Genomic DNA, 14037 nt, shown 5'->3' on the forward strand with positions numbered 1-14037 from the left:
TTCCTTTGAAAAGACATTTTTTTCTGGTATCACTTCATCAAGCCCATCCATCACATTAAGAATTTACTGAACAGTGAAGTAGTTACTAAATTTTACTGAGTTTATTAAGTTACTAGTTAATAAGGTTCTTGATAAATGACTATCAGACTTTGAAAACCTGGTATCACTGTGTGTAATGTTCAACAATTTTGTTGAATTAACATTAACTAAAAAGGTTTTTAAATCGGATTTTGAATAAATGTGCAATTAATTGTTACAGTTTTGAATTTTACTGTTACTATCTTCCTTCCGTCCTGCAAACCGCCCAGTCCCATGACCCCCCAGCCACGCCCACAAAGCCACCCCCACAAAACCAGTAGTAAAAAAAATTGAATTCCATCACTGGGTGGGGGGCACTGAGGATCAGTTTGTAGCACCAAGGGGGCGGTGGACTGAAAAGGTTTGGGAACCACTGGTGTATTGGGGCCTCAAATATTTCTCCCATGATGGAGAGAGGAGTATTTTATTTCCCTTTTCAACAGCATAGATTTCTGGTCCATTGTGGGAAGGGAATGCAAAAGTAGTAGGAGGAGAAAAGAATATTAGGTATGCTCATCACCTTGAGTTAATGAAGGTGGGGAATAAATAAAATTTTCTGTGTAGGATGGGGGTTGGATTAGAATACCTCTGAGGTCCCTTCCAGCCCTGTGGTTCCACAACTTTGTTAAAAAGGATTTTCTTAAGTCCTATGAGCTGCCATTTCTCCAGACCTGCAGGAAGTAAGATTTCAATTTTGTTGAATTGTATTTCACAGGAGATGAGTCAGGAAAGTTAATGGAAGAGTTTACTATGGTTCACAAGGGTAAAAGTCTGCTCTCAACTGCCTGGCAGCCCTTGTCACCTATGAGTTGTGGCATATTCATGCTAACGATCAAAAGATTAATTAACTTCACCCCACCTATCAATGCTACACAAATACACATTTATCCACTCTTCATTTACTCTTGTACACTTCAGGCAATGTATTTATGTGTGTAATTATTTATGTATATAAGTGTTTATTAATCAAAGCAAAGGTGACTCTGGGCAGCACACAATAGATAAAATATAACAACAGTGAAAGCAAATATAAAAATCCCACAGTAATAAGTATCCTAAGAATAAAGAAGAGTTGGTTTGGTCTAGTTGTTAATGTACTAGGTTAGAAGGTGAGAGAGCATGAGTTCAAGTCCTGTCTTAGCCATGAAATCCATCTGGGTGACTTTGGGTCAGCCCAACCCACTTCACAGAGTTATTGTTATGTGGAAAACAGGAGGAGGAAGGTGTGTTGGATAGGCTTGCCATCTTGAGTTATTTGTAAAACTAATAAAGGTGGGATATTGAGCCAAGGTGGCATAGTGGTTAGAGTGTAGTACTGCAGGCAACTTCAGCTGGCTGCTAGCTGCAGTTCAGTAGTTCAAATCTCACCGGCTCAAGGTTGACTCAGCCTTCCATTCTTCTGAAGTCAGGGTACCCAGATTGTTGGGGGCAATATGCTGACTCTTTAAACCGCTTAGAGAGGGCTGTAAAAACACCATGAAGTGGTATATAAGTCTAAGTGCTATTGCTATGTAAACAAAGAAACAAACAACCCAAAATACAATCAAAGTAAAGGGGAAATAAAACATGGCCTACCCAACCATCTTGCTTAGTCAGTGGCAGCCCCAGGCCCGGTCGCACAATTAGATCTTGAATTTATTTTGGAATAGCAAAAGGGATGGGGGCCAATTTAAGTTTGGAGAGAATGATGTTCCGTAGGTGGGCACCACAGTTTAAGACTATCTGCTGGTTTCATTAAGCAGATAGAATGGGTACATTCCAGATTCCGCCCCGAAATCTTGCCATCCAGTGAAATCTTGGAAGTGGGCCTTTTCCATGACTGCCCTTAAATCCTCTTGCTGGAGATTCAAGAGACACCCACCCTTCTAGCTATTTGGAGGGCCATTAAGACCTGTTTTATTTTGTTTTTTTACTGAGGCATTGGGATTATATTATATAGTAGATAGCATGGAAGGAGGGCAACTGAGCTTGCTGTGGAGCATCCCAAGGGGACATTTAAGGTGCAGGCATTTTGTTTTATTGTTTTTATTGTTTTATGATTATTTTATTTATAGGTTTTATTGTTGTTGTGAGCCTCCCGCAGTTGCTTAACATGGGTGGCCATATAAATATTTTAAGTAAACAAATAGCAAAGCTCGCCTGTGAGACATGCATCGCAGGAACAGTCCATCCAAGGATATTCCAGCTAGGCTGAAGGACATGCTAAACAGGAACAAAGAAATTGCAAACAAGCCCTCCATGGGAAAACAAATTCCAGCAAACACGGGATAACATTGAAATGCTGTTTCAATACTAGTGGCTAGCAGAAAACATGCAACTGAATTTGGAAGTCTGAGAAATGAAGAAAACGTAGCAAATTGAAGTGTTAAAATATAAGCCAGTTTTTATACATTACTTGTTTTTGTAACTGGAAAAGTTAGGGATTAAATCTAGCTATTGCAACGAAAGTGCTTCAACATTAAGCTTAATGTTTGAAATGAACAGAATAGCTATTACCATCTAACGCTTGTTTATTTTAGTGAGGCTTGCATAAGTAATAATCTGCTCCTTAAAGCTTTTGTACTGTATCTTTCCCTGAAATCACAACTCCACAAACCTAATATTTGGGTTCAATTCCCAGCAGAGGGAATTCTTGGGAGTGGGTAGATACAGGCTGGAGGCAGGGAAATGTCTTAGTTATCCACATCTATGGAAATTAGGTCTTTGTCTCTTTTTAAGATGTGAGTTAGCACTTCTGTGTGCAATCATTGTCCCATCAACGTCTCAAAGACAATTAAGTTAATAGCTGGTAGTGCATGAGAAAGGCTCCAGGGAACACTGCCGACTGAGCGCAGAGCTGAGCCAAGAGTATTACCTGATTGCCTACCTGTTTATTACCCCTTATGGTGCTTCTTAGCAAGGAAAGGAGAATCTGGAACAGGATGTTCTATCAAGCAGTCAACAGCCAGGGAATCAGTTTCTCATATGTTGCCCTAGAGCAAGTAGTACCCTAGCTATTGCAGGTGCAATCAACTTCATACTCCCCCCCCCACCTCCATACTCCCTCTCCTCCACTAACATGCTAGCCGTACTTCCAACTAGAAAGGGTGAAGTAGAAGCTGCATCTCTTTTCAAATTCACATGAGGAAGTTAAGTGGGTCTGTAAATTAAGCCATCCTTTATTGTGCGTTCTTAATCCACACTTGGTTTCCCTGAAATGAGGTCAAAGAAGTTATGTGTAACTGTTGATTTACAAATGTGTAGGTGGGTGATAGTAGAAGGAACAACTTACCTTGACATGTGCCCTTGTAAAGTGCGTAAGTGTTTGTGGAAGGGGATTACAGTCAACATTAAGTTAGTTACATTTTTAAGCCAAAGTACTTTAAGGCATAAAACCAAAGGCAGGCACAAATAAAATGAAAATAGCAAAATTTTTGCTTTACTTTTACCAAACAGCCAACACTCCAAGAAGAACTGTTTTGCATCAGGGTTGGGAGAAAGAATGTTTGAATGTGGAGGTAGGATGCGGTTTTTTTGAAATGTACATCAATAAACCCAGTGCCAAACTTGCTATCCAAAGGCATGTACTCCTTTCCTTAACAAAGGAATTCGAGCTGAACACATTGTCTATTCTGAGTCGGACTTTGGGGCTACTCAGCAGATTTTCCAGGAAAACAGACCTGTTCAGCAAGTCAGATGTATTGCCTTTTAACAACCTGCTCTTTTACCAGTGTTGAGCTAATAGCATAAAACCTATAGAAAGTATGAAATAAATCATCAAATCCTTCCTTGGAAGGGGGATCATGCCGAATCCATTGCAAACTGTTTACATATTATTGGGAATTTTGTTGCTACTGGTAGTCCTGAAATTTTTTTGGTTCCACTTACATCTGAAATTTGAAACAGCATCCACTAGTGAATTTTTAGTGACCATAAAGCTTCTGAACCTGTTTGAAAATCTGAAAAAGAAATTATTTCTTTTAACCATCTTTTTTGGATAGCTTCTACCAACACATTTCCACCGTGTAGCATTAATCTCCTGGGAAAAATGGGGCTATGTAACTGATTTTGAACCACTAAAAGTCTTGGTTGCTCCTGCAAGGTTATCTCCCTTGAATGGAACCGGTGGAGTCACTCAGTATCTTTGCAAAGATAGCAGCTTGTTGCTATGTCTGCCGCCAACTGACATGTCCAAAAATGCACAGAAAATAATCCCCTGCAATTTCCCCGTAGCACAACTGTATGCTGGCTGCAATCCAGCTGTATTATTTGAATGAGCCTGCTAGGCATTTCAGAGAGTGAACTGCTTAGTTCCCTCTAATCTTGCAAGCAGATTTAGAAATGGAAGATTTATCTGAGGAAACCATCCAACTAACTTGCTGCCTGGGTTATGGTGGCTAGGAATAATAGACAATATGATCCAACACATTTTAAGAGTTCCTGGATATAAAAGCCCATAAGACACCATGTACTGTATTCCATTCTTCTTTGTTCTAGGACTAGGTGGCTCCTAGTTTTGAATACATGCCATTCAGTGGTGAGATGTTGCTGGTTTAACAACCGATTCGGTGAGCGTGCACTTTGTGTGCACACATGTGCTTTGTGTGCGTGTGTGCCTACAGCACTTGTGTGCAGCACTGAAAATTGAGCATTTAAAAACTCAGCTGCTTACCTTCCAAGTCAGCAATGGTATGTAGAACAGCAAGGGAGGGTGATCAGCTGTGCTGTATGATTGAGATGAGCTAGATATCAGGAAATAAAGGACAGGATAGGGTGGGGCCAACTGATCATCAGAGCTACCCGTTTACCCAAATAGGTCTGAACCGGCTGAATACCACCTCTGATTAATTTTCTGTATTTTTCAAGAGAGTGAGAGGTTTGTGGAGCCGAAAGACTTACTAAAGAAGCCTGTCCCCAGGTAGCTATGAGATGCTGGTTCCTAGAACAGCTGGAGACTCTTCACTTCCTCTGATAACAACAGACATTTACACAGAACTACATGGTTCTTTTTTGGGTGGTGCTGACAGCATTGGCATGTGTAATTTCTTCCACTCATATTACCTTTATTTATAGAATTGTGATGGATTTCACCAATCTTCTGTTTACCAGTCTTAATAACTGGGGACTCTTGTGAGCTAAATTCTCCAACTTTCACATTAGGTTGTGGTCTCCAAACAGGATAAATATTTTTTTTGAGGTGAGAGACCTATTTGATATATCAAGAATAATAATTCAATAAGTAACCTTCATCCTGCCCACCAAGGGAGCTGGTCAGTCAATGGAGAAGCCTCCCCAGAGCTGTCATGTTTTGAGAATGTTCACAACATGCTCTTGAAGTTTCATTAAACATCTGTTGGGGGTGTAAAAAAAAATGAAGACAAGTAAGCTGCAACTTTACAATCAAAACTCTGCTACTTTTTAATGTGCAGCACATGTGAAAAAGTGTGAGGCTTCAGTCATGGGACTGTGGCTGCCATTTTGACTCTCCTCTGTGGACAGCCCTTGTTTATGGTAAGAGCCAGAAACTCCATCTCTTTACAGAAACTGAAGTCACTAAGATGATATGCTTAGAATTGCCTTGCAGCCACTATTTCTCCCGCAAAACATTAGCCTACCTCCAAACCATTTTGAAAGAATTTTTGAGCCTCAGCCAAGTTCTACAGTTGAAACACCTGCCCTCTAAATCAGCCACATCACTGTTTAGCTTTTTATACAGAAGTTGTTGAATGCCTGTACAAAAAGAAGAGGCAGATTGCTTGTTGTCTTGTGATTCTAAATTTAGCAGCTGGTAGACAGGCATCTTTTTAATTCTAATGGTAAAAAGCCAAAGCCAAATGTGAAATAAAATGCCTCACTTTCAATATAGAAAAGAACAATAGGACTAATACATTGCTTTGTAATGAGATGCAGTACAAATTTGGACTATGAAGCTTACCAGGGTGGTTAACGTATGTTTGGATAAATAGACACTTTCTCTTGAGAGCAGGCAACAGAACTTCATTTTTAATGTTGGCCAGTGCTCACAGTAAAAGTTTGACAATAAAAAGTTTCTCTCTCTCTCTCTCTCTCTCTCTCTCTCTTTCTCTCTCTCCATCCATCCATCTTTAGCTATCATCTCTCTATCACCTATCTCTGTCATCTGTCCGTCCATCCATCCATCCATCCATCCTCTATCATCTCTCTATCACCTATCTCTAAGTCGTCTGTCTGTCTGTCTGTCTGTCTGTCTGTCTGTCCGTCCGTCATCCATCCATCCATCCATCCATCCATCCATCCATCCATCCATCCATCCATCCATCCTCTATCATCTATCATCTCTCTGTCACCTAACTCTCTGTCATCTGTCAGACAGATGTCTGCCTGCCTGCCTGCCTGCCTGCCTGCCTGCCTGCCTGCCTGCCTGCCTGCCTGCCTGCCTGCCTCTATCTATCTATCTATCTATCTATCTATCTATCTATCTATCTATCTATCTATCTATCTATCTATCTATCTATCTATCTATCATCTGTGCCTAAGCACCCCTGTAAGACTATGTCATGTCCACAAAGTCCTCAACAGCTTGTCTTGAGTTTACATTCCTTAAACTGAAATAATAATACATCATTGGTTTCTCTGTTGTCTGAGTTGATGGCTGAAAAGGGGATTCTTCTCAGATTTCCTGAGGTGAGTTATATAGTCTATCACATCCTTGGCAGCTGGATCATGCATTAGGGACAAGTAAATTGGCCAGATTTCACCTTGAACATCTCTGCAAGATGTCACACAAAAAGCTTAATGGAGGTTGTATAGTTTATCTTGCCATCTGTTCTCAGTAAGTCTTAGCTTCCACTTCAAGGACAAATTCTATTCTATAAAGTAAGGTCTCCACCTCTATGATGTTGCTTTAAATAGGCGTATTTTAGAGAAATAATCCCCGAAAACAAATCTGCTTTGTTATCCATATTTACTTTTCGACATAATCACTAGTACTTGAAATAGTATTTAGTATCAGCTCCACATTGTAAATTAGTTTGGAGCTTTAACTCAACCTTTAGCCTTCACGCTGTTACTTTTAACAAGTGTCCAAATAGGTTGGAAAGAAAAACTGTGTTGGACTCTGATAACTTTGCTGTTCCTTGCATTTCTGCAAAACCTAACAGCTTGGGATGACTGGCAAGAGTTATCTGAAACTAGTTACAAGTCTATGAACCTGTTTATAAAATTATATACAGTTACTTATGACTATTCCCTCATGTTTGTATGTATACATTTCTTTCATTTAAGTTATTTATTGTATTTGTTTCCTCTTTTCCCTGCGACTTCACAATTCCCCCAACAACAACCCTGCAAGATTAACTGGACAGAGAGAATGATGGTCTTTAGTCCCTCACTGAGCATCCTGGCTAAGTTGAAGTTCAGACTGGCTTTCTCTCATCTGAGTCTAGATCACAGGTGTCAAACTCTAAAGCCCTACATGGTTTAGGACCTGGTTACCTGAGAGACCGCCTCCTGCCATTTATCTCCCAATGACCAATAAGATCACACAGATTGGGCCCTCTCCGGGTGCCGTCGGCCAGTCAATGTCAGTTGGCGGCTCCCCGGGGGAGGGCCTTCTCTGTAGCTGCTCTGACCCTATGGAACGATCTACCCGTAGAGATCCGGACCCTTACCACTCTTCCGGCCTTCCGTAAAGCCACTAAGACCTGGCTGTTCTGGCAGGCCTGGGGCTGTTGATTAGTATCCAGCCCCACTCTAACAGTATGCATGGTGTGAAATTTTAATACTTGTATCCTTATTTTAAATTTTTTAATGTATGTTTCTTTTGTCTTGTCTGTAAGCCGCCCAGAGTACCAAGGGAGTGGGCGGCATACAAATGTTAACAAATCTAAATCTAAATCTAAACTTGATCGTGTCACATGATGTATCATGGCATTTTTTGCCATTGCAAAGCCAGGGTGTAGCTTGTGTGTGACACATCTGGCTTGTGGGCCGCCAGTTTGACAGACTGGGTCTAGAGGGTCAGGTGTTAGTACCAACTTGATCTTAATTGATCTCAAAAAGCTAAGTGTTGGTTTATCTGGAAGATTACCAGGAAATCCAGAACTATAGGGATTTTTTGACCAAGAATTCAGAAAACATCCAGAAAAAAGGCAGTGGCGATCTGCTGTCTTGCCAAGAAAGCAATGGCAAGATCCAGAGTCAGTCAGAAGCAAGCTCAACTTGAAAGAGATGTTTCCTTGTATTTTGTGAGCATAAGAAGTTTAATTTATGAAGGGCCTGATATATTTCCTCGAAGCTTTCACACTGTCACCTCTAACCAGTGGTGGGATATGACCGGTATGCCCTGGTACAAGCATACCAGTGTCTGCTGGGAGCACCAGGTACCGTTCCGGTATGGTGCTCCGGAGGGACCACTCGCCTGCCCGCACTCCTTACCTGTATTTGAGCTGATCGGTGCTTCCACACACACGCATGGAGTGTACGATGCCTGCGTGATGCTCCGCCGGGCAGCTGGAGCGTCACCGAGGTGTTGTGGAGCATCGTGGGTGGTAAGTACGCATGTGCATGCTGTGCGCATTCCATACCGGTTGCACCGGGATCCGGAACCCACCACTGCTTCTAACCCTATAGAAATCTTGAGAGTAAAAAAAATGACAGAGCTGGACGGTAAGCTGTGAGATCATCTTGTCAAAACCACAATATCTACAATTTAATTGTGGTCATCAAAAAGGACTATGTGAGAAACATGTAAAAAAAATGACAGTGTTAGACTTTGATTCAGAGTTTAGGGGAATTTGCTCCGAATCCCCCTCCAAAATGGTGTACTGAACTGACAGGTGATTCTTTTTCTCCTGCTTGAATATCTGATTTTGTCACCAAAGCTGGTTATTTGGTGGCTCGGTTCCCCGTTTTTGAAGGGGAAACTAGGAAGACCCAGGATGACCTTTGGACAGTTATGCACCAATGGAAAAGAGGGGGGCTGTGGAAGGTCTGGTCTCTTGCCACCTTTTTCCTTCAGCTGCTCATTTTTCTTAATCTTGCTTGGGTTTTAATTGCACTTTTTGAAGCTTTACTACCTCTTGATCTATGACTGGTTGACTTTTCACCTATTTTATAACCTCTTGCTGGACTTTTATAACTTTTCCCCCCTGTACATACCTACATACATAGAAATATATCATCATCATCATCATCATCATCACCACCACCACCATCATTTTAGCCATTGTCTAACCATACCAGGATGAAGTCCTCTTCCGCATGTTTCCAGACAAAATGATCCTGAGCTTTCTTTTGCCAATTAGACCCACAATAGTTTCTGATGTCATCGACTGATCCATCTTGTTTTAGATCTCTTTTGTGGATGCTTTTTGTCAAGTGTGATTCATTTTATAACTACCTTAGTCCACCTGCCATCAGTTCTTGTTGTTTAGGTGACCAGCCCATTTCCACTGCAATTCTTTTACTTTCTTGATGACATTGTATACTTTGGAGGAGAGCCTTCTCAGTGGCAGCTCTGACCCTGTGGAACGATCTCCCCGTGGAAATTCGTACCCTCACCACCCTCCAGACCTTCCGCACAGCCCTTAGAATCTGGCTATCCCGTCAGGCCTGGGGTTAAGACTACAACCCGCCCGAATAGTATGAATGTTGTGTTTTAATTATGTATTTGTCTTATATGTTAAAAGTTTGTCTCCCCCCCCCTTTAAAGTTGTAAGCCGCCCTGAGTCCCCCCAGGGAAAAGGGCGGCATATAAATAAACTTTAAATCTAAAAAATCTAAATCTTTCATTTGTTCTCTAAGCCATGTGCAGAAGTGGTGGGTTGCAGGTGGTATGCCCCGGTACGGGAGTACCAGAGTCTGCCCGGAGCACTGGGTACCGTTCCGGTATGGCTCACCCACCCGCCTGAGCTCATCACCTGTCCTTTAAAGCCTTCGGTGCTTCCACACACACACATGGCGCGTACAGCGCCTGTGCAACACTTCATTGAGCAGCTGGAGCATCGCGGAGGCTTGCGGAGGTGTCACTGGAAGGTACAACACATGCACATGTGCTGCACACATTCATGTGGAGGATCCGGAACCCACGTCTGATGTGCAGGTCTTTCTATCTTTCTAACTTCTATCTCAAGCGTGTATCTTTCCATGGATTTTTGCGCCACTCATACCTTTTGCAACAATTGTGGGTTAGTGTCCATGCTTTTCTGGCATATATTAGAGCAAGTAGCACACACTACCTACTATACAGTGAATATTATTGGACCTATATTTACACAGGATTATACTACAAATTTTGCTCTTTCCAGCTTATCTTTTTTTTTTTTTTTAAAGAGCATTGATATGATCTCTCAATTTTGGATTGGCAAATTCCTTCCTTCCTTCCTTCCTTCCTTCCTTCCTTCCTTCCTTCCTTCCTTCCTCCCTCCCTCCCTCCCTCCCTCCCTCCTTCCTTCCTTCCTTCCTTCCTTCCACATTGGAATAGATTAAATCTCTTAAATATGTTGCATTCAAAATTTGGGCTTTTCTTAACAATTAAGAGTTTAATATATTAGGGTTGTTTTATTGGTTAAATAAGGATAAAATGTTTAGATTAGGCAGAAAATTTTGTTTACTTTTTACTGTGATTTATGATTCATATTATATTGGTTATTTTATTATCTATTAAATACTGGGTTTTAATAACGTTGGGGAGTCTTAAAATGCAGTAATGCACTAATTTAATAGTACTTCATTTTATAATTTATGATGTTGCTTGCTAATCTTTCTTAATTTTTTTACTTGCTTTTCTTTATATTTTTAAATAACTACTAAAATAAAATAATCAAGTAAATTAACATACAGTAGCAATGGATCTTACAAAGTCCATGCATTTGGGATTATCCCAGTGCCTCCTGGGACATTGTTTATTTACTCAATCTGAGTAAATAATACTTCCCCCTATCATGATGCCACACTAATCTGTCAATAAAAATAAACTTCCCAGATGTTACTAAGCCCCAGAACTACAACAGCTGCTATTTTAGAAAACATTCCTAGTCCACAAAGTTGCTTGAAGAATTGCTACAGCTGTTGGAAAAGGGGATATGAAGCAATAGCAATAGCAGTTAGACTTATATACCGCTTCATAGGGCTTTCAGCCCTCTCTAAGCGGTTTACAGAGTCAGCATACTGCCCCCAACAACAATCCAGGTCCTCATTTTACCCATCTCGGAAGGATGGAAGGCTGAGTCAACCCTGAGCCGGTGAGATTTGAACAGCCGAACTGCAGAACTGCAGTCAGCTGAAGTAGCCTGCAGTGCTGCATTTAACCACTGCGCCACCTCGGCTCAGTAATATGTCAACACATATCTACACTATAAAGTTCTTCAGTAGTGAAAGCCCCAGAAAATATTTCTTAAAAATGTTTGTGTTACTGTTCTAAGAAAAGGGAAGGCAAAGTCAAACCAAACCTTGAGGGGAATTCCCACTTTTTCCTATCAGCACAAGTTGCCTGAGAAGTGGCAGCCCGGTGGACTCAAGCACCACTCCTATGATACAATTTTGAGTACCTCTGCTTAAGGACTTCTCTTTAAGCCGGGCTGTTAGGAAATCACTGGCACTTCTCAATTAAAGAATATATTCTCAGCAGCCACACTTACTGCTAACATAGTGAGAAAAAAACAAATAGAATTACACTGAATTATAATTTAACCAATCATAATCTAATTTAGCATGTCATGTGAATCTGGCCAGTTTGAAAGAATTTTGGTTATACTTTGAACCACGTAACGCATCCAGCTCAAGGCCCCTGGCTTACGAGTTTGACAGCCCTGGTGAAGGAGATGGAATTGAATGTAAAATTGGGTTCATTTTAGCTTCCCCAAAATGGTCAATCTCAATCCCCAAGAAATTCAATTGATGTTGCTGTTATTATTTGTAGTACTATCAGTTAAACTAGTATTTATTACATTATCTTCATATAATAAATGCTTGGGGATTGTTGAACAATCTGGAACTTCATAATGGGGTCAATGAGCAGAAGGTTTGGAGGGGCCCTGATGTAAACCTTGCCTAAGAGATCTTAGTAAAAAACCCATTTCCACCTTAATTTTTTTAAAAATGTGCCCTCTATTATAATACATCAGTATCAAGTATAATTGCATAAAGTTATACAGAATCTGATAACAGCCAAACTGGCCTTAGAAAATATTGTAATTCTCCATAAAAGAGCAGAATCTTGAATTTTATATCTTCATAGTTCTTTTTGACTCTTTATGCAGTGATAAGGCTTTTCCATTCCCTGTGGAAGTTTTTTCTTATATTCCTCTTTATAAATGTAATATATTTAGAAACTTTCAAGCTTCTCTTTCTTCCCACATTTGTTAGGAATTCCTAATTGCAAATCCATTCCTTCCCAGGCTAGGTTAAAGGAGAACATTTAAAAAAATGTTGCAAAACAGGCTCCAATTTTAAAACCGCTCCCAACTGATAAAAGTGATGTTAGATAAGCCTGTACGTTGCTTGGTACCTCATGAAAATTACAATTATACAGGGGGAAAATGTAATAAAAGTAGGAAATTTAAAATAGTGAGGGATAAGTTGAGAGCTATACTTGTGCCAGGCATGTGAACTAAAATATCATGGTTCCCAAGGGAAGGAGATGTTTGGGTTAGGGTTAGGGTTAGAGTGACTCTCTGTAGGGGACAGAGAGAATGACCATGAAGGACAGGAAGATGAGCTGCTTCCAAAGCAACAGTCAGATAAAAGTAACCTCAGTCATGCCAAGAAAATAACATGCATAAGCATCTTAGGCAAGCCCTTCCCTAGTTCACATGAAGATGAAGGAGGGATGGAGGAAAACTTAGAAGATTCTGTTCCCATAGTTTTACAGTAAAAATAATAACTATATGACACTGGTTTGCCTTGAAAGGCTGATACCCATAGACTTCATCAGGCTTTTGGATATCCATCTGGCCTGAGTAAACTTAGAGGCCTTTCTCGCTGTTATCGACAGAAGGAGTTTTGACTTCTGCAGCTTACTGGAATATCAGCAGCCACAATTTAGCTTCAATTATGTTCATTCTTTCTCCTTTGGAGAAAAGAGAAGGACAGATGAAACAAGATATGTCTTTCTCCATGCAAGAGACAGAAAGTATTGCTGGCCAAATGACATCAGCTTTTAGGCCACTGTTGTAACGCGCCAACTGCCAGTGGAGCTGGCAGCAGATTCGGACAGTGAGGAGTTTGGGGAGGAACATGGGCCAGTCTTGGAGTCTGGGATAGGTACTGATGAGGACTCTGTGTCGGAGACAGAGAGCAGGCCAGAGCCATATACCTGTTATCAGATCCCTTCAAAGTCAGACATCAGTGAGGCAGACAAACAGCTGGATCCTGTTCCCAGTGTGTGCATGCGCAGAGTTGCCAAACAAAGGGAACAGCTAAAGAACAGGGGTCAACTTGGGTCTTGGGAGTAAGGCCACAAGTGGACGATGAATGGGCCCTCCCAGGAAATAAAAGAGGAGCGAAAGGGGAGTGCAGTTTGCAGGAAACAATTAGTTCAATTAATTGGCTCTTGGCTCTCGGCTCTCCAAAACTCCTTGCCAAGTTTTCCAGATATAGGTCTGGCAGCTCTCCAAGCCAGATAAGGTCTGTGACTGTAAATCCTCCCTTGAAAGACTTTGCTATATGTGAATGAGCAGAATTCAGAGTAAATCAATAAAAGGCGTTTTTGTTGGGACCAGGAGTTTGCTTCATGCTCTTGGGAAGACTTGGTGAGAACAGGCACATGCCCGAGAGTGGAGGTTCCCTTCTTACAACTCTGTCCCAAATATGAAAACTGTGGGGTGAGACAGAACTCTAAACCTGATCCTTAAGCATATTTATTTCTCCATATCTGCACTTCAAGAATAAACATTAATTTAGATTGCCTCTTATAAAAATCATTCTTCAAGTATGGAGCATTCAGCCAAAATGGCATTTCTTTCATAGAAAAGGGAGATATCAGCAGCCTCAGAGAGCATT

Source organism: Thamnophis elegans, chromosome 1 (assembly GCF_009769535.1).
Source record: "Thamnophis elegans isolate rThaEle1 chromosome 1, rThaEle1.pri, whole genome shotgun sequence".
Lineage (NCBI taxonomy): Eukaryota > Metazoa > Chordata > Lepidosauria > Squamata > Colubridae > Thamnophis > Thamnophis elegans.